Here is a 26,652-nt window from a genome sequence, read left to right as displayed (position 1 = left end):
ATTTAGTAATATTTTTTTTAGATTATTTCCTTACTGTATTATTAAGGTCACTCACTAGACAGAGAAAAAGATGCTGAAAGAGATTAAGTAATCTGCCAGAAGTCACAAATCAAAGGGAAAAAGACAACTCTTCCCTAAACTGAAGGCCCTGATGGTAAGTAATTTAAGTAATTAATTAAGTGAATTTACAGGTTATTTAGATAAGAATCCATCATGATACATTTTGAGTAGTGAATATGAAGTGAATTTTGTCTTCTGATCCTAAGAGGATTCCTTTAGGTAAACCAATTAGTTCAAGACTTATGTAAATTATTAGAAACTACAACAAAACCTTTATTAAAAAAAAAAGGAGAATAGATAAAAATAAATAATCTTCCAGCTTCAGGGTATTTAAGTTTCTACAAGGATGAAGTAAATTATGGCACTGCTTATACAAATCTCTATAACTAAAGATCAGTGAAATGATATTTCTCTGATAATACCATAAATATCTTTTGCTATCTAATAAATACCAATTTTCATTTTCATCCTTATTAATCCCCAAAGCAAGAGAAATGGCATAGATCCCATCTCAGGTATTGATTGTAAACAACAACATCACTCTAATTACCCAAAAGCTTTAATGATTCTGCTCAGTGACTAAATAATTGAATAAACTCTAGCATTAACCTTCTCTAAAGTCATAAATACAAAGTATATCTGGTAACTAAGGAACATATTAACAGCAACAAAGTAAAAATGCAGTTATAGTAAATCCTTTAATAGTGAAGGGTTTTGGAAAATGATGCTATTTCTACAACAACAGTACTTCATGGTCATGTTTCAAATGACTTCTCACCATTTTAACTCTTTACAAAAAAATGTAATTCCAGTTCTTACTGTAATACGTGATTGGTAATTTGCTGTTTCTTAAACCTTTCTCCCCATAAATTTCCTAGAATATTTAAACTTGTAGGCAGATAAAGGATGAGCAAAAGAAACTTATTTCTTGTTCTTCAGCATAATAATTAACAATCAACCCTATATACAGTTTACCAAATGACAAGTATTTTGAATTTATACCCTAAATACTAAACACTGTCAAAAAATACACTGATACACTTCTACTCCTAGGAAAATAAAGGGACAGGAGTAAAAATGGGATTTGACTATAACGTGCTTTCCTGTGTTGGAAATAATACCTCTGTAGACACACACGCACTGCAGCATTAGACTGTGGGCTCAGTTCTTTGTAAACTGGGAAAGTAACTTCTTACAATGAACTTGTTAGAATTACAGTTCACTAAATTTTAAAAGAAAAATGTGTATATCTAACAGAATTCAGTGTAATATAATTTGACTTAAAATACCTTGACTAAGAAATATCCCCCAAGAAACTTCAAGTGTTTCTCGAGTTCCTTTTGTACTTTTTCACAGTATATTCAAAGTTTTAGGTTGCTCTGAAAGAAAACTTTGAGGGGGAAAAAAAAAAAGCCAGTATACGTGCAAATATGTATCTGATTTTCTTTCTCCAAGTTTACTAACTCTAAAAAAATGCTTTACTTACCTCAAACTTAAAACTAAATCATCTACCCTGACTGGTGTGACTCAGTGGGTTGCGTCCTGGTCAGGGCACATGACTGGGTTGTGGGCCAGGTCCCTGGTTGGGGGCATGCAAGAGGCACCCCACTGATGTCTTTCTCACACACTGATGCTTCTCTCCCTCTGTTCTTCCCTCCCTTCCCCTCTCTCTAAGATAAATAAATAAAACCTTAAAAAACATAAAACTAAATCATCTAATAGTTAATTATTTTAAAAATTCCATGTGAAAACTTTCAAGTTATGATTATTTAATAAAAGGCCTTTAAATGAAAAATATATTTACTAATTTTTGGAGATGCACCTTGGAGGTCTCCTGCCTAAAATCCTCTCTTATGAAAAGGAAGTGACACAGAAAGCTTTCACCACAGACTGTATGTCATAGTAGTGTAATGTAGAGTCACTGGAACATGTAGAATCTGCATCAGTGAATTTCTAGTGATATTTCAGATTCCTGAATGCAATGAAATGCCCCTTAATATCCATGACTACTAATAAATATATATATAAATATATACACATGTATGTACATCTCCACATAAACATCATGCATGCTTTGAAAATATGACAACATAACATGACATCTAAAATGTTTTCCCTGATACCTAGTCATTTGTTATAGGGGGTAGTAAAAAGGATGTGTCTGGTGGGTGACAGACACGGTCCCTATCTTTGAAATTAGGTGTTCTCAGTCATGACATCATATCAGAATAGCAGAATAAATAGGATCTTATAAAAATAAGAGGGAGAAATGAACCCTGACTGGTATGAGGTAGTAACATTTGTGCTGGACTTAAAAGTAAAAGTTCTGGATAAAAGTAAAAAATGAATAACATGCTTGAGGAACAGGAAACAGGAGTGGTTGGATATGGTATGTTGAGTGAAAAGTAGAAAATGAAGTAGAATAGAATACTGGCAGACAACCAAAGAGTTTACAAGTGAAAGAGCAGTGAGAATTAACCAGAAGTTCTAGATTTTAAAGACCGTGAAAGGAGAAAAATGACTACTATTAGTACTTCACTGAGAAGTGGCATAAATGAACAGAAACAAGGTCTTAAATAACGGAGCTATTAAAAATAATAATGCCAAGCCCTTTAAAAGAAAATATCTTCCTTAAGAAGCGCTCTTATTAATTTCATAATTTTATTCAATGTCTTATTCAACATCACTAAAATTCTACATGAAATACAAAACTGTTCTTATTTACTGTTGACTCATGGTTGCTGTATGCTTTTAAAAAACACTGAAATATGCTGTGTTTTTTAAGTGAGATTAGAAACTTTAACATCACGCTCATTAAACAAACAAACACTGTCCCCCTCAAAAAACACCCATATCCACCTATCACATAGCCAAGCCAAAAAAGTGGGCACTCTTATTTATGCTTATTGACTAAACAACAGGAAAAAAACATATTCTTAACAGAATGAAACCAAAATAAGATAATGATTATAGAGGATGGAATCTTGCGCACAAGGGAAGGTGTTGCCTTTGGAGAGAGGAGCATGGGCGGTTTATCTATGGTGACAAGCAGGAAGATATTGCACATGGAGAGGTGTCTTTTAGCAGAAACACATTAGAATGATGTCAGAAAAATGGTGGTGTGAGAGAGCCCCTTGAAGTCCCAACAATTTGAACAGCTATAAATGTTCAAAGGATTCCCTGCTCAATGCAAAGTATGCCTGAGAGACTTGAGAATTGAAACATCTAAAGATGGGCAAGTGGTAAGGAAGAAGGGCTGAGATGAACCACAGAGCAGCACTCAGCCTAGAGAAGCAAAGAGATTCATTTGGTGGGCACTCCTTCAGTATGAGCCACAGCTAAGCCAGACCTAGGAAGGACACAGAATGGCTGTTAGGTGGTTGGTATTCCAGGCAGAGAAACAAAGCCACAGAGCCCTGCTGCCCCACAGCCTCCCAGAGCTTGCCTTCCCTCTCCCTTGGTGTCAGGCTGTAGAGCACATCTGCTAACCCAAGAATTAGTACTACAGAATCGCTTTTTCCCTCAAGTAAAGGCTGTGCTCTGTGACAGGTCCTGAGGTCAGGGCGCAGCGTGGGGACTACATGGAAGTCCAAGATCACTATTACCAGGAGGGCAAAACAGTCTGGCTCTTCCCCATGCACCTTGGCTAAACTATAGTTACACACTGATGGCTGTGAGGGACAGCACTGGGATTTCTTGGAGCTAAAAACCTTGTGATTCAGCCCAGGCCGGGTAGCTTAGTTGGATGAAGTGTCATCTCAATATGCCAAGATTGTGGGTTCATTCCCTGGTCAGGGTACATACAAGAATCAACCACTGAATGCATGGGACAACAGATGGATGTCTCTGTTTTCCTCTCTAAAGTCAATAATAATAATAATAATAATAATAATAATAATAATAATAAAAGAAAACCCTCAATTCAGCACCACCTACTGAAAAAATAAGAGAGACCTCTTTGTATTAATCAGTAGGTAAGTGTTACTCAAACACAGATACCTAGACAGAGAAGCAATCCATAAAATACCACGAATAACCAAGGTAGTGAGGAAGCTCAGAAAAAGAATAAAAAATTTCCAGAAAACAAACAAATACATGAAAATATGTGATATTAATGCCAGAGAATTCAAGATTGCAGCTCTGACAATACTCAATGAGGTGTAGGAAAACACAGGTGGTTTTAATGTGCTCAGAAAACAAATCAATGAACAAAACAAGTACTTTACCAAAAAGATCAAAACTTTACAAAAGAACCAACCAGAAATTCTGGAGATGAAGAACTCAATAAAAGAGATCCAGAGTGAACTAGTAAGCTCAAGAAATAGAGCAGATTCAGGAAGGGATTAGTAATATTAAAGATAGAAGTGACACAGATGGAAGAGAGACTTGAGCATAAAAAGAAATAACTCTGTGAGAACTATCTGACTCCATTAGAACAGGCATACCAGAAGAAGGGGGAGAACAGAGAGGAGAGCCTAGTCAAACAAGTACTTGATGAGAACATTCCAAACCTATAAAAAGAGCCGATCCTCTAATCCAGCGGTTCTCAACCTGTGGGTCACAACCTCTTTGGGGGTCGAATGACCCTTTCACAGGGGTCGCCAAAGACCATCAGGAAACACCTATAAAAAGAGCCGATCCTCTAATCCAGCGGTTCTCAACCTGTGGGTCACAACCTCTTTGGGGGTCGAATGACCCTTTCACAGGGGTCGCCAAAGACCATCAGGAAACACCTATAAAAAGAGCCGATCCTCTAATCCAGCGGTTCTCAACCTGTGGGTCACGACCTCTTTGGGGGTTGAACGACCCTTTTACAGGGGTCGCCAAAGACCATCAGGAAACACCTATAAAAAGAGCCGATCCTCTAATCCAGCGGTTCTCAACTTGTGGGTCACGACCTCTATGGGGGTTGAACGACCCTTTCACAGGGGTCGCCTAAGACCATCAGGAAACACATATATAATTACATATTGTTTTTGTGATTAATCACTATGCTTTAGTTATTTGGGGGTCACCACAACATGAGGAACTGTATTAAAGGGTTGCGGCATTAGGAAGGTTGAGAACCACTGCTCTAATCCAAGAAGGAAACAGTATACCTAGTTACCTCAATCCAAAGAGGTCTTCTCCAAGGCACACTGCATTAAAACTGTCAAAAATTAATGACAAAGAAAGAATTCTCAAGGCAGCCAGAGGAAAAAAATTAACTTAGGAAGGAAAGCCCATTAGGTTATCACTGGACTTCTCAGCAGAAACTCGACAAGCCAGAAGGGAGTGGAACCAAATATTCAAATTACTGAAAGAGAGAAATTACTAGTCAAGAATAATATATCCAGCAAAGTTATCCTTTAAATTTAAGAGAAATAAAGACTTCTCCAGACATATAGAAGCTAAGGGGATTTATCACTAGAGAACCTCCACTGTAAGAAATACTCAAAGAGCGTTACTCTACCTGAAACAAAAAAGGTCACGACACTACAAATAACACTTACAGTGTGAACAGGGATAATTTATGGCAACAAAAACATAAAAGAGGAGAGGTAAAGGTATGAATTTGCAAAGGAGGATGGAGATCAGATGCGTTTAAAAGAAAAAGAACTACTGTATATACTGTTTCTTTTTCATAAACCTACACATAAAATGGTAACCACACACAAAAAACCCAAAATTGAAGCACATGGCTTAAAAAAGAGAAAACAAAGGAAAGTATGGAATACCATTAAACAAAAAAACAACAGAAACACAAAGGAAAAGAACCAAAGGAGGCACCCAACTACCAGAAAACAAAAGATAAAATGGCTCTAGGAAATCCTTACACATCAAGAATTATCCTAAATATAAATAGACTGAATTCACCAATATAGAGGCACAGAGTAGCAGACTGGATAGAAAACAAAAACAAAACCCTTATGCTGCCTTTAGGAGACACATCTATGGTACAAAGACAAAGTCGGAATCAAAGTGAAAGGGTGGAAAATGATTCTCCAAGCAAATAACATCCACCAAAAAGCAGGTATAGCCATACTTATATTTGACAACACATTTCAAGATAACAAAGGTAACAAGAGTCAAACATGGACATTTTATAATGATCAAGAGGACCCTACTTCAAGAAAGTGTAATATATATGCACCCAGTCAGGAAGTACCAAAATACATAAAGTACTTACAAACAGAACTAAAGGGAGAAACACAAAAATACAATCATAGTTAGGAGCTTAGTACTCCATTGACAGCTCTAGATAGATCTTCCAAACAGAAAAACAATAAAAAAAATATTGTCCTTAAATCAGGAGCCCCAACTCCTGGGCTGTGGACAGTTACTGGTCCGTGGAGGTGAGCAGCAGGTGAGCAAACAATGCTTCTCTTGCATTATCGCCTGAGCTGCTCCCACCCCCAACCATGGAAAAATTATCTTCTGTGAAACTGGTCCCTGGTTTCAAAGAGGTTGCCTTAAATGACACATTAGACCAAATGGACATAATTGACACTTACAGAGCCTTTCATCCCAGAACATCAGATTATACATTCTTTTCCAGTGTACATGGAACATTCCAAAGAAGAGACCATATGTTGGCTCACAAAACTAGCCTCAGCAAATTCAAGACTTAAATTGTATCTAACATATTCTCTGACCACAATGCTTTGAAATTAGAGATCAAAAAGGAAGTAAATATACAAATATGTGGAGATTAAACAATAATTACTAAAAAGTGACTGGGTTACAGAAGAAATAAAAGGCAAAAGCAAAAGACACAGAAACAAAAAAGAATGACAATACAACATACCAAGACTTCCGGGATGCAACGAAAGCAGTAACAAGAGGGAAGTTTCTGTTATTACAGGCCTATTTCAAGAAGAAAGAGAAATCCCAAGTAAGCAACCTAATATTACATCTTGAAGAACTAGAAAGAGAAGAACAAAAACAACCAAAAGTCAGCAGAGGGAATAATAAAAAGTACAGCAGAATTGAATGAGAGAACAAAAAGGCTGTAAAAAAAGTAATACAACAAATAGCTGGTTCCTTGAAAAGATTAATAAAATTGACAACCCCCTGGCTAGACTCACCAAGGAAAAAAAGAAAAAACTCATATAAATAAAATCAGAAGTAAAGAGAAGTTACTACAGACACCACAGATATACAAAGGATCACACTAGAGTACTATGAAAGACTATATGCCACCAAATTAAATAACTTAGAAGAAATAAATAAGTACCTAGAAATATATAATCTTTCTAGACTGAATCATTAAGAATTGCAAAATCTAAACAGACCAATAAACAGTGAGGAAAGTTAAACAACCATCAACAGTCTCCCCCAAAATAAAATTCCAGGTTGAGATGGCTTCACTAGTGAATTCTACCAAACATTCAAAGATTTGATACCTATTATTCTTAAACTCTTCCAAAAAATTAAAGAGGCAATACTTACTAACACATTTTATGAGGCCAACATAACTCTGATACCGAAACCTGACAAAGGTAACACAAGAGAAGAAAACTACAGACCAATATCTACTATGACTACAGATGAAAAAGTTCTAAACAAAATACTAGCAAATAGACTACATTATACTAAAAAAAAATCACAATCAAGTGGTGTTCATTCCAAGGGCACCAGGATGTTTCAACACATACAATTTGATCAATGTAATACATCATATTAACAAAACAAAGGATAAAAATCATACGATCTTATCAACAGATGCAGAAAAAGCATTTGATAAGATACGACATCCATTTATGATTACAACAGTCAATAAAATGGGTAAAGAAGGAAAGTACCTCAACATAATGAAGCTCATATATGACAAACACTCAGCCAGTATCATACTCAGTGGTGAAAACCTGAAACCTTTTCCGCTAAAATCAGGAACAAGAGACAAGGATGCCCACTCTCACCACTCTCATTCAACATGGTTCTGGAAGTCCTAGTCAGAGCAATCAGGCAAGAGAAAGAAATAAAAGGCATTCAAATTGGGAAGGAAGAAGTAAAAGTGTTACTTTTTGCAGATGACATGATTCAAGGCTCACCAAAAAACTATTAGAAACAATAAACAAATTCAGTAAAGTTGCAGGATATAAAATCAATGCACAAAAACAGTGTGTGGGAGAAGGGGCAGGCGGGGTGCGGGGAGAGCAATGGGGGAGAAAGTGGGACAACTGTAATAGAAAAATAAATAAATTTAAAAAAATTCACTGCTTTCCTATATACTAATAATGAAACTTCAGAAAAAAGAAATGAAAAAAAAAAATTCCTTTGCAATTGCAACCTAAAGTATAAAATATCTAGGAATAAAGTTAACAAAGGATGTGAAGACCACTATATTGAAAACTACAAAGCATTATTTAAAAAGACTGAAAATGTCATAATGAAATGAAAAAATATTCTGTGTTTATGAATTAGAAGGATCAAAATAGTTAAAATGGCCATATTACCCAAAGCAACATACAGGTTTAATGCAATCACCATCAAAATCTCAATGTTGCACTGGCTGGGGTGGCTCAGTGGACTGGGCGCTGGACTGTGAACCAAGGGGTCACCGGTTCGATTCCCAGTCAGGGCACAAGCCTGGGTTGCGGGCCAGGTCCCCAGTTGGGAGCACACAAGAGGCAACCACACATTGATGTTTTTCTCCCCACTCCTCTCCCTTACCCTCTCTCTAAAAATAAATAAAATATTAAAAAAACACATCAATGTCATTTTTTAAAGAAAGAGAACAAAAAAGTCATCAGATATTATGAAAATACAAAGAACCCTGAATAGTCAATGTAATTCTGAGATAAAAAGAGCGATACCTGAGGTATCACACTACCTAACTTCAAATTATACTACAGAACTATGATAATCAAAACAGCATTGTATTGGCATAAAACACACACACAAAGACCAAAGGAACAGAATTGAGAGCCCAGAAATAAAACCAGATGTATGCGGACAAATAATTTTTGATAAAGGAGCCAAAAACACACAATGTAGAAAAGAAAGCCTCTTCAATAAATGGTGCTAGGAAAATTGGAAAGCCACATGCAAAAGAATGAAACTAGATTAGTTTGTCCTCATGTACAAAAATTAATTAAAAATGGATAAAAGAGCTATATATTAAGATCTGAAACAATAAATTACATAGAAGAAAACACAGGTACTAAACTTATGGACCTTGGTCATAGAGAACATTTTATGAATTTGATCCCAAAGGCAAGGGAAGTAAAGGCAAAAATAAATGAATGGGACTGTATCAAACTAAAAGGCTTCTGCACAGTAAAAGAAAGCGGTAACAAAACAAAAAGGTAATCAACTGAATGGGAGATGATATTTGCAAACAACAGCTCCGACAAGGGGTTAATACCCACAATATATAAAGAACTTATACAACTCAACACCAAACAAAAACAATCCAATTAAAAAATGGGCAGGGGACCTGAACAGACACCTTTGCCAAGAAGACATACCAATGGTCAACAGATATATGAAACATGTTCAACTTCACTAGCTTTTAGGGAAACGCAAATCAACACTGCAGTGAGATACCACCTACACCTGTTAGAAAGGCTATTATCAACAAGACAAGAAATTACAAGTACTGGAGAGGCTGTGAAAAAAAGAAACCCTCAATCACTGCTGCCAGGAATGTAGACTGGTACAGCCACTGTGAAAAACAATGTAGGTAGTTCCTCAAAAAATTAAGAATAGAGTTACCATATGACCCAGTGATCCCTCTTCTGGGTATCCTCCTGAAAACCTTGAAAACATTTATTTGCAAAGATATATGCACCCTTATGCTCATTGCAGCATTTATTCATGGTAGACAGAGGATTGGATAAAGAAGATGTGATAGGGGGATCCAAAAAGAAAATGGAATTTATTTATAAAAAAGTGTATTTATTCTTACATGTTTAAATTTCAGTCACCTTCAAAGTATTCTCCATTTGATGTAATATACCTATTGAGACGTTTTTTTCCCACTGCTTAAAACAGTTTTTGAACTCATTGATTTTGATGCCTTTTAATGCACCTGCTGTTTTTTGTTTTGCCTCTTCCATATCGGCAAAACATTTCCCCTTAAGAACTTTCTTCATCTGGGGAAACAAAAAAAAAAGTTGCTTGGGGTGAGATCAGGTGAATAGGGAGGGTGACGCATGGGGGTCATGCCATTTTTGGTCAAAAACTGCTGAACACTTTGTGCAGCGCGGGCAAATGCGCTCATAAATGACCCATCATGAAATGGGCAAATGTGTTGAAAAAGTCTTAAAAAAAAATTCACTTAAGGAGAGGGAAGATGGCGGAGGAGTGAGGAGAGGCTGAGGTTTCAGGCTCCCGAGACTCTTCTGCAGTTTGGGCTAACTGCAGACAGAACATCACAGTGAGCAGCTGGACACTGGCAGGAGTCGAGCCAAGGCACTGCTGGATTAGAGAAAATCCATCTGGGAACAACCTGTTTAGGGAGGATAGCGGAAAAAAAGGGGACGAAACGGGATTCCTGATTGGGGCGGCTGCCGGAGCTGTGGCTGGAAGGACACAAAGGATTTTGGGGGACCACAGGCTGCCCCGGGAGAGGAGTTGGGAGGAGAGTGGATCTCTGCCCACTGGCAGAGACCGGACTCGACCAAGTGGCATTGGCGCTGAAGGACAGGAGACAGCGTGCTGCCGGGCAAGTGAGAACATAATTCTCCTTTATATTTTTCTCTAATGGATGGTGGAGAGGGGAGGAAAGTTTGGGGGTGGTAGGCCATTCTTGAGGAGCGCAGGTGCAGTGGTGCGCTCATCCACCCCCCAACCCTCCCCTTGGGTCGCGGGGGCGCGCATAGGGAAGGGCCCTCATTCACTGGCCCAGGTGCGCAGGGCTGTGCGTCCAGGTGCCCCTCGGACACACGCCAACAGACATAAAATCAGTGACCCAACGGGCGCAGGGAGAGCCCACTGGACACGCAGAAGACTGTGCGCAAACACACCTGGCAAGCCCAGTGGGCGCTAGGCTGAAGTACCAGGCCGGAATCCGGAGCGCAGAGCACTTCCCCAGGCTCTGCGCGTGCCAGCTCAGGAGGTGCGGGAATGGTGGGCAGCAGGACTCACAGACACTCACTTCTACTGAGCACAAGTGTCTGCAGCCCTGCCCTAAGAGGCTAAAGACCAACGCCCAGAACATGGCGCTGCAGGCCTGAGGCTAGCTCCCCAGCCTCTTGGGTGCACACCTGCACTCGAGCCAAAAAAACACCTCAAGGGCTTTCCCGGAGCGCAGTGCGGCTGGCTTCCTCGGAGCGCGGCCGCGGACAGCTTTCTAGGAGCGCGGAGCGGCAGGCCGGAGCTTAGTTCCCCAGACACCTTGGGCGCGCACCGGTGCTTGAGCCAAAAAAACACCTGGAGGGCTTTCCTGGAGCTTGGCTTGGCCTGCTTTCTGGGAGCGCAGCACGGCACGCCTGAGCTTAGTTCCCCAGCTGCCTTGGGCGCGCACTGATGCTTGAGTGAAAAAAAAAAAACAAAACACCTTGCCAGCTTCCCCAAAGTGCAGCGTGGCCTGCTTTCCTGGAGCGCGGCGTGGCAGACCTGAAGTGGGCTCTTGGCTGCCTTGCATTGCGCCTTGCCGGCCACCTCGCGCACACCACTGCTACAAGGAATAGGAATCTCTGACCCACCACATTAGACCAGCTGTGGACGCAGAAAAAGAAGACGACACAAGAAGGCTGAACTGACATCTCCACAAAAGAATTCGAGATAAAGTGGATAGAGTGACTCCCATCAACAAGCCAGAAGGAATATCCTAACAACAACAACAACAAAAAAAAATCTGAAATATAACCAGACAGCATAAACAAACAATATAAAAGGTCCCCCAAGAACATCAGGCTCAGGAGATCAAAGAGACTGCACCACTGAAACCCCCAGATCTACCATAAATCTCATACCACAAAGGTGGGAAGGCAAAGCAGACAAATCCAAATAACAAAAACAAACAAGAAGAATCCAACATGGTAAGACGCAGAAACAACCTCTCAATGAAAAGAAAAGAGGAATCCCCAGAAAGAGAGGTAGATGGAATAGACATAGCCCAAATGTCAGACATGGAATTGAAAACTATGGTGGTGAAGAAGCTCAATATGCTCGAAAACCTCAAAAACAACTATGACAACCTACAAGGAAGTTACCAACAGTTCCAAGAAAATTACAGGGATCTTGCAGAGAACTACACCAGCATAAAAAAAGACATAGAAACTATCAACAAGAACCAGGAAGAAATGAAGAATGCAATCTCTGAACTGAGAAACACAGTAGAATCAGTCAAAAGCAGACTAAACAAAGCAGAGGATCGGATTAGTGAGTTAGAGGATAATGTAGGTAATAATTCTCAAACGATACAGCAAAATGAAAAAAGATTGAAAAAATATGAACAAGATGTAAGGGAATTACAGGATAGCATTAGAAAAAATAATTTAAGGATCATCAGAATATGAGAGGGGGAAGAAAAGGAGCATGGAATTGAAAATCTGATAGGAGAAATAGTGACAGAAAATTTTCCGAACCTGATGAGAGAAAAAGCTATGCAAGTTCAAGAAGCACTGAGAGTTCCAATAAAGAGGAACCCCCAAAAACCCACTCCAAGGCACATCATAGTTAAAATGGCAACATTCCAAGACAAAGAGAGAATCCTAAAAGCAGCAAGAGAAAAAGAGCAAATAACTTACAAGGGAGCTCCAATAAGGCTATCGACCGATTTCTCAACAGAAACATTACAAGCCAGAAGGGAATGGTCAAAAATATTTCAAGCAATGAAAAACAAAGGCCTACAACTAAGAATACTCTACCCAGCAAGGCTCTCATTCAAAATAGAAGGTGAAATAAGGAGTTTCTCAGACAAAGGAAGACTGAAAGAATAAATCTCCACCAAACCAGCATTGCAAGAGATGTTAAAGGGAGTGTTCTAAGAAAAAAGAAGAAAAGAACAAGAGAGGAGAGGAACAGAGGTACAAAGGGAAATGAATAAATACACGTCAATAATAACCTTAAATGTAAATGGATTAAATGCTCCAATTAAAAGACATAGGGTAACGGAATGGATAAGAAAACAGGACCCACAAATTTGCTGTCTACAAGAAACACACCTCAAAACAAAAGATTTACATAGACTGAAAGTAAAGGGATATAAAAAAATATTCCAAGCAAATGGACCTGAAAAAAAAGCTGGGGTAGCAGTCCTCATATCAGACAAAACGGATTTCAAAGCAAGGGCAATAAAAAGAGACAAAGAAGGACATTTCATAATACTTAAAGGAACAATTCATCAAGAAGATATAACACTGATAAACATATATGCATCCAACATAGGAGCACCCAAATACATAAAGCAAATACTAGAAGACCACAAGAAGGATATTAACAACAACACACTCATAGTAGGGGACTTCAACACTCCATTATCAACAACAGACAGATCATCAAAGCAAAGAAACACCAAGGATATACAGGCATTGAACAACACACTAAACCACATGGACTTAACTGATATATATAGAACTTTTTCACCCCAAAGAAGCAAAATATACATTCTTTTCAAAGGCACATGGGACATTTTCAAAGATAGACCACATGATAGGACACAAAACAAGCCTCAACAAATTCAAGAAAATTGAAATCATATCAAGCATCTTTTCAGACCACAATGCCTTGAAATTAAAAATCAACCTCAGGGAAAAAAATCAAAGACACCCAAACTCATGGAGAATGAATAACATGCTCTTAAATAACAAATGGGTTAATAATGACATCAAAGAGGAAATCAAGAAACTTCTGGAAACTAATGACAATGAACACACAACGGCCCAAAACCTATGGGACACAGCAAAAGCAGTCCTAAGAGGGAAGTTCATAGCAATACAGGCATATCTGAAAAGGATAGAAGAATCTCAAATAAAAAATCTAACCATAAAGCTACAAGAACTAGAACAGCAACAACAAACAAAGCCTAGGGCAAAAAGAAGAAAGGAAATCATCAAGATTAAAGCAGAATTAAACGACATAGAAACGAAACGAACAATCCAAAAAATCAACAAAACTAGGAGCTGGTTCTTTGAAAGAATAAACAAAATTGACAAACCTCTAGCCAGGCTCATTAAGAAAAAAAGAGAGAAGACCCAAATAAATAAAATCAGAAATGAAAGAGGAGAAATCACGACTGATACCTCAGAAATACAAACAATTATAAGAAATTACTACAAACAACTCTATGGCAAGAAATTTGACAACCTAGTAGAAAGGGACAGATTTCTAGAAACATATAACGTTCCAAAACTGAATCAAGAAGAAGTAGAAAGTCTCAACAGACCAATAACAAAGAAGGAAATTGAAACAGTAATCCAAAATCTCCCTGCACACAAAAGCCCTGGACCGGATGGCTTCACAGGCGAATTTTACAAAACATTTAGGGAAGAACTAACTCCTACCCTCCTCAAACTATTCCAGAAAATCCAAGAAGAGGGAAAAATCCCAAACTCTTTCTATGAAGCCAATATTACCCTAATCCCAAAACCAGGTCAAGACACAACAAAGAAAGAAAACTACAGGCCAATATCACTGATGAACATAGATGCTAAAATCCTCAATAAAATTTTGGCAAACAGGATCCAACAATACATCAAAAAGATCATACACCATGATCAAGTGGGATTCATCCCAGGGATGCAAGGATGGTTTAATATTCGCAAATCAATAAATATAATACATCACCTAAACAAAATGAAAGACAAAAATCACATGATCATATCTATAGATGCAGAAAAAGCATTTGATAAAGTACAACACCCATTTATGTTGAAAACACTCAGCAAAATGGGAATAGAGGGAGCATACCTTAACATCATTAAGGCTATATATGAGAAGTCTGAAGCCAACATCATACTCAATGGACAAAAACTGAAAGCATTCCCCCTGAAATCAGGAACTAGACAAGGCTGTCCACTCTCCCCACTTCTATTCAATATAGTGTTGGAAGTCCTAGCCACAGCAATCAGACAAGACAAAGAAATAAAAGTCATCCAAATTGGGAAAGAAGAAATAAAACTATCATTATTTGCAGATGACATGATAGTATACCTAGAAGACCCTATAAACTCCACTAAAAGACTACTCGATATAAGTGAATTTGGCAAAATAGCAGGGTACAAAATAAATATACAGAAATCTAAGGCATTTCTGTACACCAACAATAAAATATCGGAGACAGAGACAAAAAAGAAAATACCATTTACTATAGCAACAAGAAAAATAAAGTACCTAGGAATAAACTTAACCAAAGAGATAAAAGACCTGTACACTGAAAATTATGCAACATTGAAGAAAGAAATTAAGGAAGATACAAATAAATGGAGGCAAATACCATGTTCTTGGATGGGAAGAATCAACATCATCAAAATGGCCATACTACCCAAAGCAATTTACAGAGTCAATGCAATCCCTATTAAAATACCAATGACATATTTCACTGACCTAGAACAAATCCTCCAAAAATTCATATGGAACCAAAAAAGACCCCGAATAGCAAAAGCAATCCTGAAACAGAAGAACACAGCAGGAGGAATCACGATACCAGACATCAAACAATACTACAAAGCCACTGTGATCAAAACAGTCTGGTACTGGCATAAGAACAGACATATAGATCAGTGGAACAGAATAGAGAGTCCAGAAATAAACCCAGGCCTCTATGGTCAACTAATCTTTGATAAAGGAGGAAAGAACATAAAATGGAGTGAGAAGAGCCTCTTTAATAAATGGTGCTGGGAGAACTGGACAGGGACGTGCAAAAAAATGAAACTAGACCACCAACTTACACCACACTCGAGAATAAACTCAAGATGGATTAAAGACTTAAATGTAAGCCATGACACCATAAAAGTCCTAGAGGAAAACATAGGCAGGAAAATTTCAGATATCACACGTAACAATATCTTCACGGATACATCTCCCAAGGCAAGAGAAATAAAGGAAAAAATAAACAAATGGGACTACATCAAACTAAAAAGTTTCTGCTCAGCAAAAGAAAACATCAGCAAGATGAAAAGGAAACCAACCATATGGGAAAACATATTTGCCAATGATTTCACAGACAGGGGACTGATCTCCGAAATATATAAAGAGCTTATACGACTCAACATCAAGAAAACAAACAACGCAATTAAAAAATGGGCAAAGGACCTGAACAAACACTTCTCCGAAGAGGACATACAAAAGGTCCATAGACACATGAAAAAATGCTCAACATCACTGGCCATCAGAGAGATGCAAGTAAAAACCACAATGAGATACCACCTTACACCTGTCAGAATGGCCATCATCAACAAATCAACAAACAACAAGTGCTGGTGAGGATGTGGAGAAACGGGAACCCTACTGCACTGTTGGTGGGAATGCAGACTGGTGCAGCCACTATGGAAAACAGTATGGAATTACCTCAAAAAACTAAAAATGGAACTGCCATTTGAACCAGTGATTCCATTGCTAGGATTATACCCCAAAAATCCTGAAACCCTAATTCAAGAGAACTTATGCACCCCTATTTTCATAGCAGCCCTGTTTACAATAGCTAAGTGCTAGAAACAGCCTAGGTTCCCATCTGTGGATGAGTGGATCAAAAAACTTGGTACATTTACACAATGGAATACTATGTAGCAGAAAGAAAGAAGGAACTCCTTCCATTTGCGACAACATCGATGGAATTAGAATTATGCTTAGTGAAATAAGCCAGGCAAAGAAAGCAAAATACCATATGATATCACCCAATACAGGAAACTACAGAGCAACACAAACAAACGAACTAAATAGGCAAAGACTAGAATAGTAGTCAGTAGGGGGGAGGGGGGAGGGAGAGAAGGGGGATAAGTAAGGGATGGGTCAGGTCAAGGAACGTATATGAATGACTCATGGACATGGACAACGGGGAGGGATATAATTGTGGGAGAAGGGATGGGCTGGGAGGGGGGAGCAAGGGGGGAAAAATGGGACAACTGTAATTGAATAACAAAAAATAAAATTAAAAAAAAAATTCACTTAAGTTGAATGCAGCCTCTCACAACACCACCAGCTGGTGTACTGATACAGATGTACACTCACCTATTAGGGGAAGCCTGCATTATTATAAGAGGCCTACCTTCCAGAAGATAATTCCAGTTTTTTTTGTTTTTGGTCCCTCCTTATATACTATGAAATGCTTCTAAGCCACAAAATGAAATACTGCCGTTTGTGATAATATGGGTAGACCTTGAGAATATTATGTTAAGCCAAATAAATCAATCAGAAAAAGCTAAGAATCATATGCTTTTACTCATATGTGGGATATAAAACTGAAATTCATAGCACAGACAACAGTGTGGTAGTTAGCAGAAGGAAGGGGGTAAGAAGGAGGGAGGGGAAAGGGGCCAAATATATGTTGACAGAAGATGATCTGAATTTGGGTGGTGGGCATACAATGCAACGTATGATCATATATCATAGAAATGTATACTTAAAACCTATATGATCCCATTAATCAATGTCACCCCAATAAATTTAATTAAAAAAATAAATAGAAACATACATTATGTGTTTCTTTGTGTGTGTGTGTGTGTGTGTGTGTGTGTGTATTTCTACACAAAACCTGGAGCTTACTATGTGCTGACAGGCTGACTGAGAATGGCCAGTTTCTTAGTGTCCATTTTTAATGAATGGCTTCTGATACCAGAGGTAATATTACGTTTTAAGGTAATATGTTTATAATAAGGTTAAACATATTTAATTGCTTTTTTACTAAGATGAAACTTAATCCCATGAATACAAATCACCATAGTCTGGAATTCATGGTTCACTCATTAAGACTCTCCTTGAATAATGCATAGCAGCTGAACTACAGATTTCATGTAATTAACCTCAAAGTGCTTACTTGATAAGGAAGAACACAGAACTCAGTTCATAATACATATACAAAACTTTAAATGAAGGTTTTATTTGAACATTTCTGAAAAAAAAAAAAGGACATTAAAAACTTTAAAAAATATTGTGGGGGGTAGGGAGGTGGATGGACGTGGAAGAGGGTATAGAGGGATAAATGGTGATGGAAAAAAATAAAATAAAAAAGTAAAAATAATCCTTAAAAAACCTTTATATGATTATAAAATAGGTTTTCAAGGAATAAAGTATGGAAAATACAAAAAAGTATGGAGAAAACTACTTTGGAAATTTTTTTTGTAGAAACAATCACTTACAACTAGCCTTACTTTCTACCCACTTACATTATTTACAGAAATGGGACTACAAGACACATGCTCTTTCATTATTTCCATGCCTCTGGTTCTATTTTGCTCATTTGTTTTGTGCATTAGGTTCCACTTATAGGTGAGATCATATAGTACTTGTTTTTTGCCTCCTGTCTTATTTCACTAAGCATAATACTCTCTATTTCCATCCATGCTGTCATGAAGGGTGGGAGTTCTTTCTTTCTGCTACATAGTATTCCATTGTGTAAATGTACCAGTTTTCTGATCCATTCATTCACTGATGGGCGCTGAGGCTGTTTCCAGCACTTGGCTATTGTAAATAGTGCTGCTATGAACATTGGTAGTGACCAGAGGGGATGGGGGATAGTGGGGTAAAGAAGGGGAAGGGTCTGGTCAAGAAACAAGTATAAAAGTTCCATGGACATGGACAATAGTGTGGGGATTGATTGTGGGAGTGGGGGTGGGGTGGGCAGGGCAGGGGAGAGCAGCAGGGGAAAAATTTAGACAACTGTACTTGAACAACGATTAAAAAACAAAACAAAACAGACATGCTCTTTCAAAACCTTTTTCCATGTAATGTTTCCAACGGTGGTTAACAGAGATTTTACAAGGTTATGGGAAGGAAGTACTCAAGTAAATTTTCTTAGGACATATTTATAGACCTCAAGTTAACAATCAAAGAACGAGGAAACAACTCAACTGATCTGAACTCTTTACTGCACTTTAAAGGAAGAAGGAATGTGTCAAGAAGCTAATGAAACAAAAGACTTACATTTTAGAATAAACTACATTAGTTTCTTGTGCCCACTCTGGAATTCAGCCCAAGTACCAATATAGCCAAAAATTCCTATGCATTTTTGTTTAGAATACTACATAATTTTCATTTCTTGGATAGTATGACAAGGCATTATTAGTAGCCAACATTTACATGACATTTATTAGGTTTCAGGCACTGTTCTAAGCACTTTACACATGCTAACTCATTTAATGTTCACAACCTCACAAAATAGGTACAATTATTATCCCTATTTTTCAGATGAAGAAAACAAAAACACAGAGCAGTTCACACCTAATTCCAAGGTCACCAGCTGATAAATCTTGTAGCTAGGATTTGTGCATAGCAGTCTGATTCTAAATTTTGCTTTTCTCAGGGACAAATGTTGAGGTAGAAAGACTATTCTAGTAATACTGCTCAAATAAGCAGAACACTGAATACCTGGCCTTTTTCCATTTTCTGAGAATTCTAGTTAATGAAGACTTTTATTGTAGTTTAACATACCTAAATCTCAAGATAAATTTAATCATAGGGAAAGAGAATTATTGTAAATAATCAATGAACCAGGAAACTTTTTTCATTTGAATTGAATATTATTTGTGAGGATGAGCACTGTTATCCAATTTAGAAATCAGAGTGAAAGATTGCTGAACAGCCAGTCCAGATGGTAGCTAGTTGTATGCACTTAAGGGATGAAAAAACAACAGGTATCTCAAAAGTTTATATGATCAGCCAATAATGTCCTCTCCTTGGGAGGGACTCACCTTCACTTATTTTGCCCACTACTCCCAAGATGCATGGTTTGTGACCTCTGTATTTTAAGGTTACACTTCCTTGATTAACTATAATTAGATTTCACATGCATATACGACAGCTAGGAATGAGAAGAGGAGGATCAAATGGTGACTTAAATAAGGTTCCATATCCCTTCGTCTTTGCCTCTCAGCCTAATAATTGCCATGTCAATCTCCAAGGTTCCTCTTTGGGTTTTACCTTTGCTATTTCGTCTCAAAGGCTCCCTCATAGGTCGACAGAAAATTTCTCTAGTAGAACTTACACAAGTTTGGCTTTCTTCCCCACAATTTGAGTTGCTTTACCAAGAAGTCAGAGTTTACTATTTAAAAAAAAAAATTTAAATGGTACAAATTGGAGGTGGTAGGGTTATGGGTGATAAAGTAAATTCTACTTTTTTATATTTCCCAAGTTGTAATGGTATATTACATATTACTTTTATTAGGAGAAAATGAACCTGTTTTAAAAGAAAAAGATATAACCTCAGATGATTACTGTAGTATTTCCTAAGTGCTACTGAAATTTTATGTGGAAAATGAAGATTTGGGTCTTGGCATACTTGATATTGGATTGTTAGTTTCTGAAGTGACTGATCAACAGATTCAGTTACTTCTTGGGTCTCAGGTCATTAACAGAGGGGAAGATTTTTGCATTCTCATTTATTGGGCCAGGATCTAGTTCAGACTGTTTAGGTATGGTTAAAGTTGGGGAAGCTTTGGAAACAATGTCTCCTCCAAATTCCTCTGCTGATTAGGTCATGATGTGATTAAATCATGAGGGAAGAACCCTCATGAATAGGATTAGTGTTCTTAGAAGAGACAACAGAGAGATCCCTATGTCATGTGAAGACACAGTGAAAAGACAGTCTATAAACCAGGTAGTAAGTGGGTTCTCACTAGACACTGAATCTGCTGGTGTCTTGATCTGGAAATTATCAGCTTCCAGAACTGTGAGAAATAAAATTTTTGTTTATATATATATTTTATATACATAAATAACTAAATAAAAAGAGGTCAGATTTTATCCAGTGGGGCAATGCCAACTTTAATCTGGACACCTTGGATATTAAGCAGGTATATTATGTCTCATACATAGGTGAAGTTTTGAAGTTTTGTGGAGCAATGCCCTTTTTTCTATACAATGAATAGTTTTACATTCATTTTTGCATTCAAGGCAGAAAAACTCACCAGGTTTGACCCGTATTGAGTAGGAAACTATCAGAGCCTGAGGCATCTTTCTAAGGCTGTCACAGCTGGGGGGAAAAAAGCATCATTTAACATTTGATGCTTTTTATAACTGGTACCCTAGGAGGCAAATTCTACTGGCATTAGGACAGGTACTTAAACTGTTTTTTTCAGCAGTGAAATGAGATGTTTTACTATTCAATCCAATAATTACAACAAACAACAACCCAGTAACTGGTTAAAAAGTATGTAATTTTGGAGTATATTTCCTAAAGAGCAGGATATTAAAAGTTACAATAAGATTACTGGACTTTTTCAAATGACATAAGACCATGGGCTCTATGTTGGTTAAAGTTACTATAATCACTAGCAAAACTAAAAATATTCAGTTGAAAAGCACTACAAACAAACAAAAGATCTATACCACCATTTACTCATCCAATTAAATATAAGAACCTTACTCTTGTCTTTGTAAGACAAAATCATTAAAAATTTATTAGCAACATAAAATAAAAGATCATCTAATTAATGACATGCATCACTTTATGCAGACTACTGAATAAAATTTACATCTTAAAGAATTATTCAAGTTCCTCACAAATTCCTCTGAATCTGTGTTTAAATATTCAGGGTGTTGAGCATCAATTGTTACAGGGTGGCACTTAGGGAAGTGGCAGGGTAGTTCAGGTTCATTATCTAGTTATTCAAAGTAAGGGGAGGAACATAGTCCTAATAGTCTGCACATTGTCAAGTCTCAGAAAAAAGTCCAATGATCTGGAAAAGAGGGAGAAGGTTGAAGATTAGGAAGAATGAAGTAGATACCTAGAGAATGAAAAGAACTATTACATTTAAAAAATATAAGAAGAATATTTCCAATATTCTGACACACAATATATAACTAACTTGACTACTACCTAAATTATTCTTTCTTCAATAAAAAGTGTGTTTCAGTATATTAGAATTAAAAAAAAAAATCCTTCCTGTGATATATCTGGATTTAACTAGAAGTTAGAGGAAAACAGGATTTTTTTTAAAAAAAATAGAAAATTTTGTTTTTGTAAAGCAAGAAATGCCAGTTTAAGTGATATCAAACAGAATAAACATCCAGATCTCAATATAGATGCTATTTAACACTGCCACTGTACTGCTGCAATATTATCCCGTTTCTGCTAGCACTTTCAGAGGAAAGCACAATCGATTCTGTAAGCTGAGAGAACTAGGACAATATAAATTGATGGCTCAGGCACTTCCCTGGAGGGTTCCAAAGAATATTCTATTTTTAATTCTCCCACTTCAACAGAGAAGAAAGCAAGTAGAAAATGAGAGTGTTCAGCAGAAAAGTATTGTCCAAGCTATAAGCTATAATGGACTAGTTTTATTTTATGTAGGTGACCTGAACTCGCATTTGCTTTAAAGGAAAGCATTCTTCATATGGATTAGATATAATTAGTCTTGGAAAAATTTAATAATAAAATTTAATAAACCTTAGTTTTATGACTAAGCAGTTCTTAAATCTTTTTCTAAATTAGCTGAAGCACTGTGAGGGTAGTTTTTTTGAAGAGCTGTTTTGCTAACTTTAAATTTATTGGTACCTAGGTATTTGTAAGACAGTTTAGAAGAACTGTATCCATACCATCAAAACTTAAAGCGTGTAATCCTGGTCTGTCTTGTGTCTGTGGTACTGTTTTAGTGAGCAGGCAAGTTTAACTGGCCCCTTAGGTGAATTTGGAAGAAGAACAGTTGTCAGCACACCTTCACTATTCTTTCTCCTCTGTCACCCTCTGGCCTCCTACCTGTGCCTGAAATAAACATATATACGAACACGAAAAACGAATCTAATTAAAACAGCCCAGAGATTACAGCTCAGAGCTATTTAAATGACAGTCCTAAGAGTCTATACAACTCTAGAAAATCTATGGGTACTTACCAGATACATTTGGCTCCAGATTTCAGTGGCGGCAGGTTAATGGAGGAGGGAAAAGGGAAATAGGTGCATTTGTAGGTATTATACAATGTCTGAATCTGTGCTGGTCATACAATACTAAGAAATGCTCACAGAATCAATGAAAAAATGACAGCCAGGGCTACCTGCCTAGTAATATAAATATAAAATTCCTATTACTCCCACTAAAAGTTGTCAATAAGGAAAATGACTGCTCCCAGAGTCCCTATTTGACATAGCTAAATCCTTTATCATTATCACCCATCCCCTGCTTACCCAGCAGGACCTTTTATATCCTAGTAACTTTCAATTTGCACCTTGCAATGCTGCCAATATTCTGTGCATATTACAGACTGTTTATCCTAAAAAAGTTCCTTCTATAGTGTAGTTCATCAGGACCCTACCCTAGTCTACTGGTAATAAAACTTAAATCAGTTTGCAACCACATGGTTCTGAGCTATTTGAAAAGATGAGACTGAAGATACAATGTATTGATATTCTTTGAATTTACCAAATGGTTGTAAAACTAAAATGATGTGTAGTTTTACAGAGTCATTTTGCTTCTCATATGCATACAACATCAGACTTTGGAAAAAAATAAAATTATATCTCTGGTTGGAGCCGAAGTAGTTTCAAATAATTTTGGATGTCTTATTTGATGGCATGCTTAAATGCATAATAATCTTAAAAAGTTATGTAGCAATAGAAAGAGAGACATATTTGACTTTTCCTATTGAGTTGGGCATAATTAAGAGATTAAACTTTTAAGAAAAGCTCCAAACCAAATTGAATCTTCCATCCAAATCTGCTTTGGAAAAGAAATTAAAGCAATAGCTGCCATTTAAGTTCAAATCCCTATTGCTGAGTATTGTGCATGATTAAGAGGCATTATAATTAATGGAAAATATAAGCAAATGTTAATACCTTAATATAGCACAAAAAATAAAAAATAAAAAAGAAAGAAAGAAAAAAGAAAAAGAAAAGAAAAGAGAAAAAGAAAGAGAAAAAGGACAGTGGAAACCTGAGTAAAAAGAAGCCAGGAAGCAGCTGAAAAAGAGACCGGTTCACTGTGAGAAATGTAAACCTCTCAGACAGTGCTACGGCCCCGAATCCAACAGCTCAAGAACAAGGCCAATTATTGCAAAATATTAAACATATATGGTGAAGCTGCAAACTTTTCAAGAGTCATAAGAATGAAAGCAGCTACAAAGAAAACAGCCAGGGCCTCATAAACCTAAAATCTTTGTTATAATCACTACTTGCAGAAAAAGGTGTCTTTGTTAAGTATACCAAGCTCCTTACATGCAGTATACTTTATGGTCTCCGAGCTGTAAATTTTATGATAAAAAGTTAAGATAACAAATCCTTATTACTCCAACTGGCAAGTAACCAGATCTTTTGAAGTTGTTTCTTATATGACTCCAGTTCTTGACAGTAAGTCACTATTGCAAACCTATTCTCTGATGTTCCTACCTTCCTGAACTAGAAATGACACATAAGATAGACACATAGAATCACAGAATTTTAGTGTACAAAGAGGCTTCAATAGACAATACAGTAAAACTCCCTTACTTGGAACCCAGAGGCTTTAAGTGATACACCTAAAGCCACAGTTAAAAACAAGTAAGGGCTGTCAGGATTTGACTATTTTATTTTCTTTTACATTATACACTACATTGTTCAAAAAGCCTTATGTAGCCAGAATTTCTCCTGCCTTTGTTGACAGAGGCTGACTCTCTTGTTTTGAATGACCATGGTAGTTTCACATTCACAACAAAAGATCTGTATATTCATTTCCCAGCAGTAATGTTAGTACTGATTTCAATTCAGTTCCCATAACAGGCTGGAGGTTGCCAAGGAGACCAATAACTATTGTGGTCCTCTGGCACACACTTGGATAAAAGACCATTTCATTCTCTCTCTCTTTTCCCAAAAGGGAAAACAAAAGAAAAGTCTATATTTTACTGGCCATACCCTACTTGGTCTAAGAATACTTGATTCAATTGGTTTTGCTTATTTATGGCAAAAACTTTTTAAAGTTATATATAAACATTTAAAAGTTATTTGTGCCCCAGTGAAGAAAAACTGTTCTAAATCTATCAATGTTTTTATTATTTGGTTGAATAATTAGTTTCACCCTTTTATGCAAAAGAAATAAAAAAAAAAAAGAAAAAGAAAGAAAACAATATGTATAACTAAAAGTTTTTCGAAGAAAAAAAGATGTAAGATGTGATGATTTCTAATTTTAATCAGATTGGGAGAGTAGAATGTAGGGAAATATAAGAAAAAAATTAAGAAAAAGAAGTCCAGAAGTTTGATTTTTAAAAAATAACAATGTAAATTACTGAGACAGCAATTGCTATAAATCTGTGACAAGAATCAGAAACAAAAACCTGCCCCCCTGGCCAGGTAGCTGAGTTGGTTAGAAGGTTGTCCTGATACGCCAAGGTTGCAGGTCTGAACCTCAGTCAGGGCACATACAAGAATCAACCAATGAATGCATACATAAGTGGAACAATAAAATCGTTCTCTTTTTCTCAAATCAATAAAAACAAACAAACCACTGTTCATTTCCCAGTGCATTTTACTTTTCTATTAGGACACCTACATACATAAATGCACATTTTCTGTAAGCTCTGACATAAAAAATAACCATTAGCTAACTACAAAAGTCTTCAGATTTTTAAAATTTTAAAATATTCAAATCCTATAAATTCTACAAAAAGGCTCAATATAATCACCAACAGAATATTTGGCAATGGCACAACTGAACTTCTCTTCCAAGAAAAATTTCTATTGTACTTACTAGCATAACAAAATTTCTTTCTTTCAGATAACGATGCTTTGAGAATTTACTTCCCTTTTCTTCTTCAAACCAAATAAGATTCAACTAACTTAAGCTGTAAGAGGATACTATATAAAATAATTGGAAGAAACTCTAGTTATAAAGTGTTATATTATGACTGATTCTATGAGTCAAACACACTGTCAAAAACTATTCATTCAGATATATTCTCTCTGTGTGCCTGTATTACCCAGACAGAACCTAACGTATTGTTTTCTTCCTTCTCACCATAACTAGCATAAGGAAAAAAAAACACCCCAAATTAAAATATGACTGATATAAACACATGCTGTCTGTTACACACATATTTTGGCTTTCAATTAGGAGTGTTTTTGTGTGTGTTTTTTTTTTTTACAGGGAGGCATTTGTACAAGCACACCTGTCCAACTTTTAACTAAAAGTTTTAGTTTTATAGTCAATTTGACACAAATTTAGTCATAACAAAGAACAAAACTAATGAGCTCACACAAATACAGAACAAAGGATCTTTGATTACCTCATTACTAGGGTGTATTAATGAACTCCATTACTTAGTCACAGATAAGATACTTGAATGGGGAATGTGAAGTTTTTTGTTTTTGTTTTTTCTTATCATGATGCCATTAGCTATAATCTGAATTATAATTTTGAGAGAAAAAAATCAGGACAAAAACCAATATGAAAAGTTAGTCACTGAGGTTGAGGGATTGAGTTTCTAGGAAAACTTGGAAAGTAATTTCTATAAGAATAAAACAACAATGTATTAAAACTAACAAGCAATGTCACAACCAATGTTTCTATGTATAAAGAGGGCAATTTCTAAGATGGCTAAAAGG

The 26,652-nt window shown here is 36.8% G+C and overlaps 1 protein-coding gene across 1 annotated transcript in view; it reads right to left on the bottom strand.

The window, feature by feature from the left end:
- Positions 1-26,652, bottom strand: part of R3HDM1 (R3H domain containing 1) — a 139,592-nt gene that overhangs the window by 41,240 nt on the left and 71,700 nt on the right. The window lies entirely within an intron of this gene.

The sequence above is a fragment of the Furipterus horrens genome, unplaced genomic scaffold, assembly GCF_987537825.1.
Source record: "Furipterus horrens unplaced genomic scaffold, mFurHor1.1.pri manual_scaffold_1, whole genome shotgun sequence".
NCBI classification, from domain to species: domain Eukaryota; kingdom Metazoa; phylum Chordata; class Mammalia; order Chiroptera; family Furipteridae; genus Furipterus; species Furipterus horrens.
Note: the sequence above shows the minus strand (reverse complement) of the source record. Positions and strands in the feature narration are given on the sequence as shown.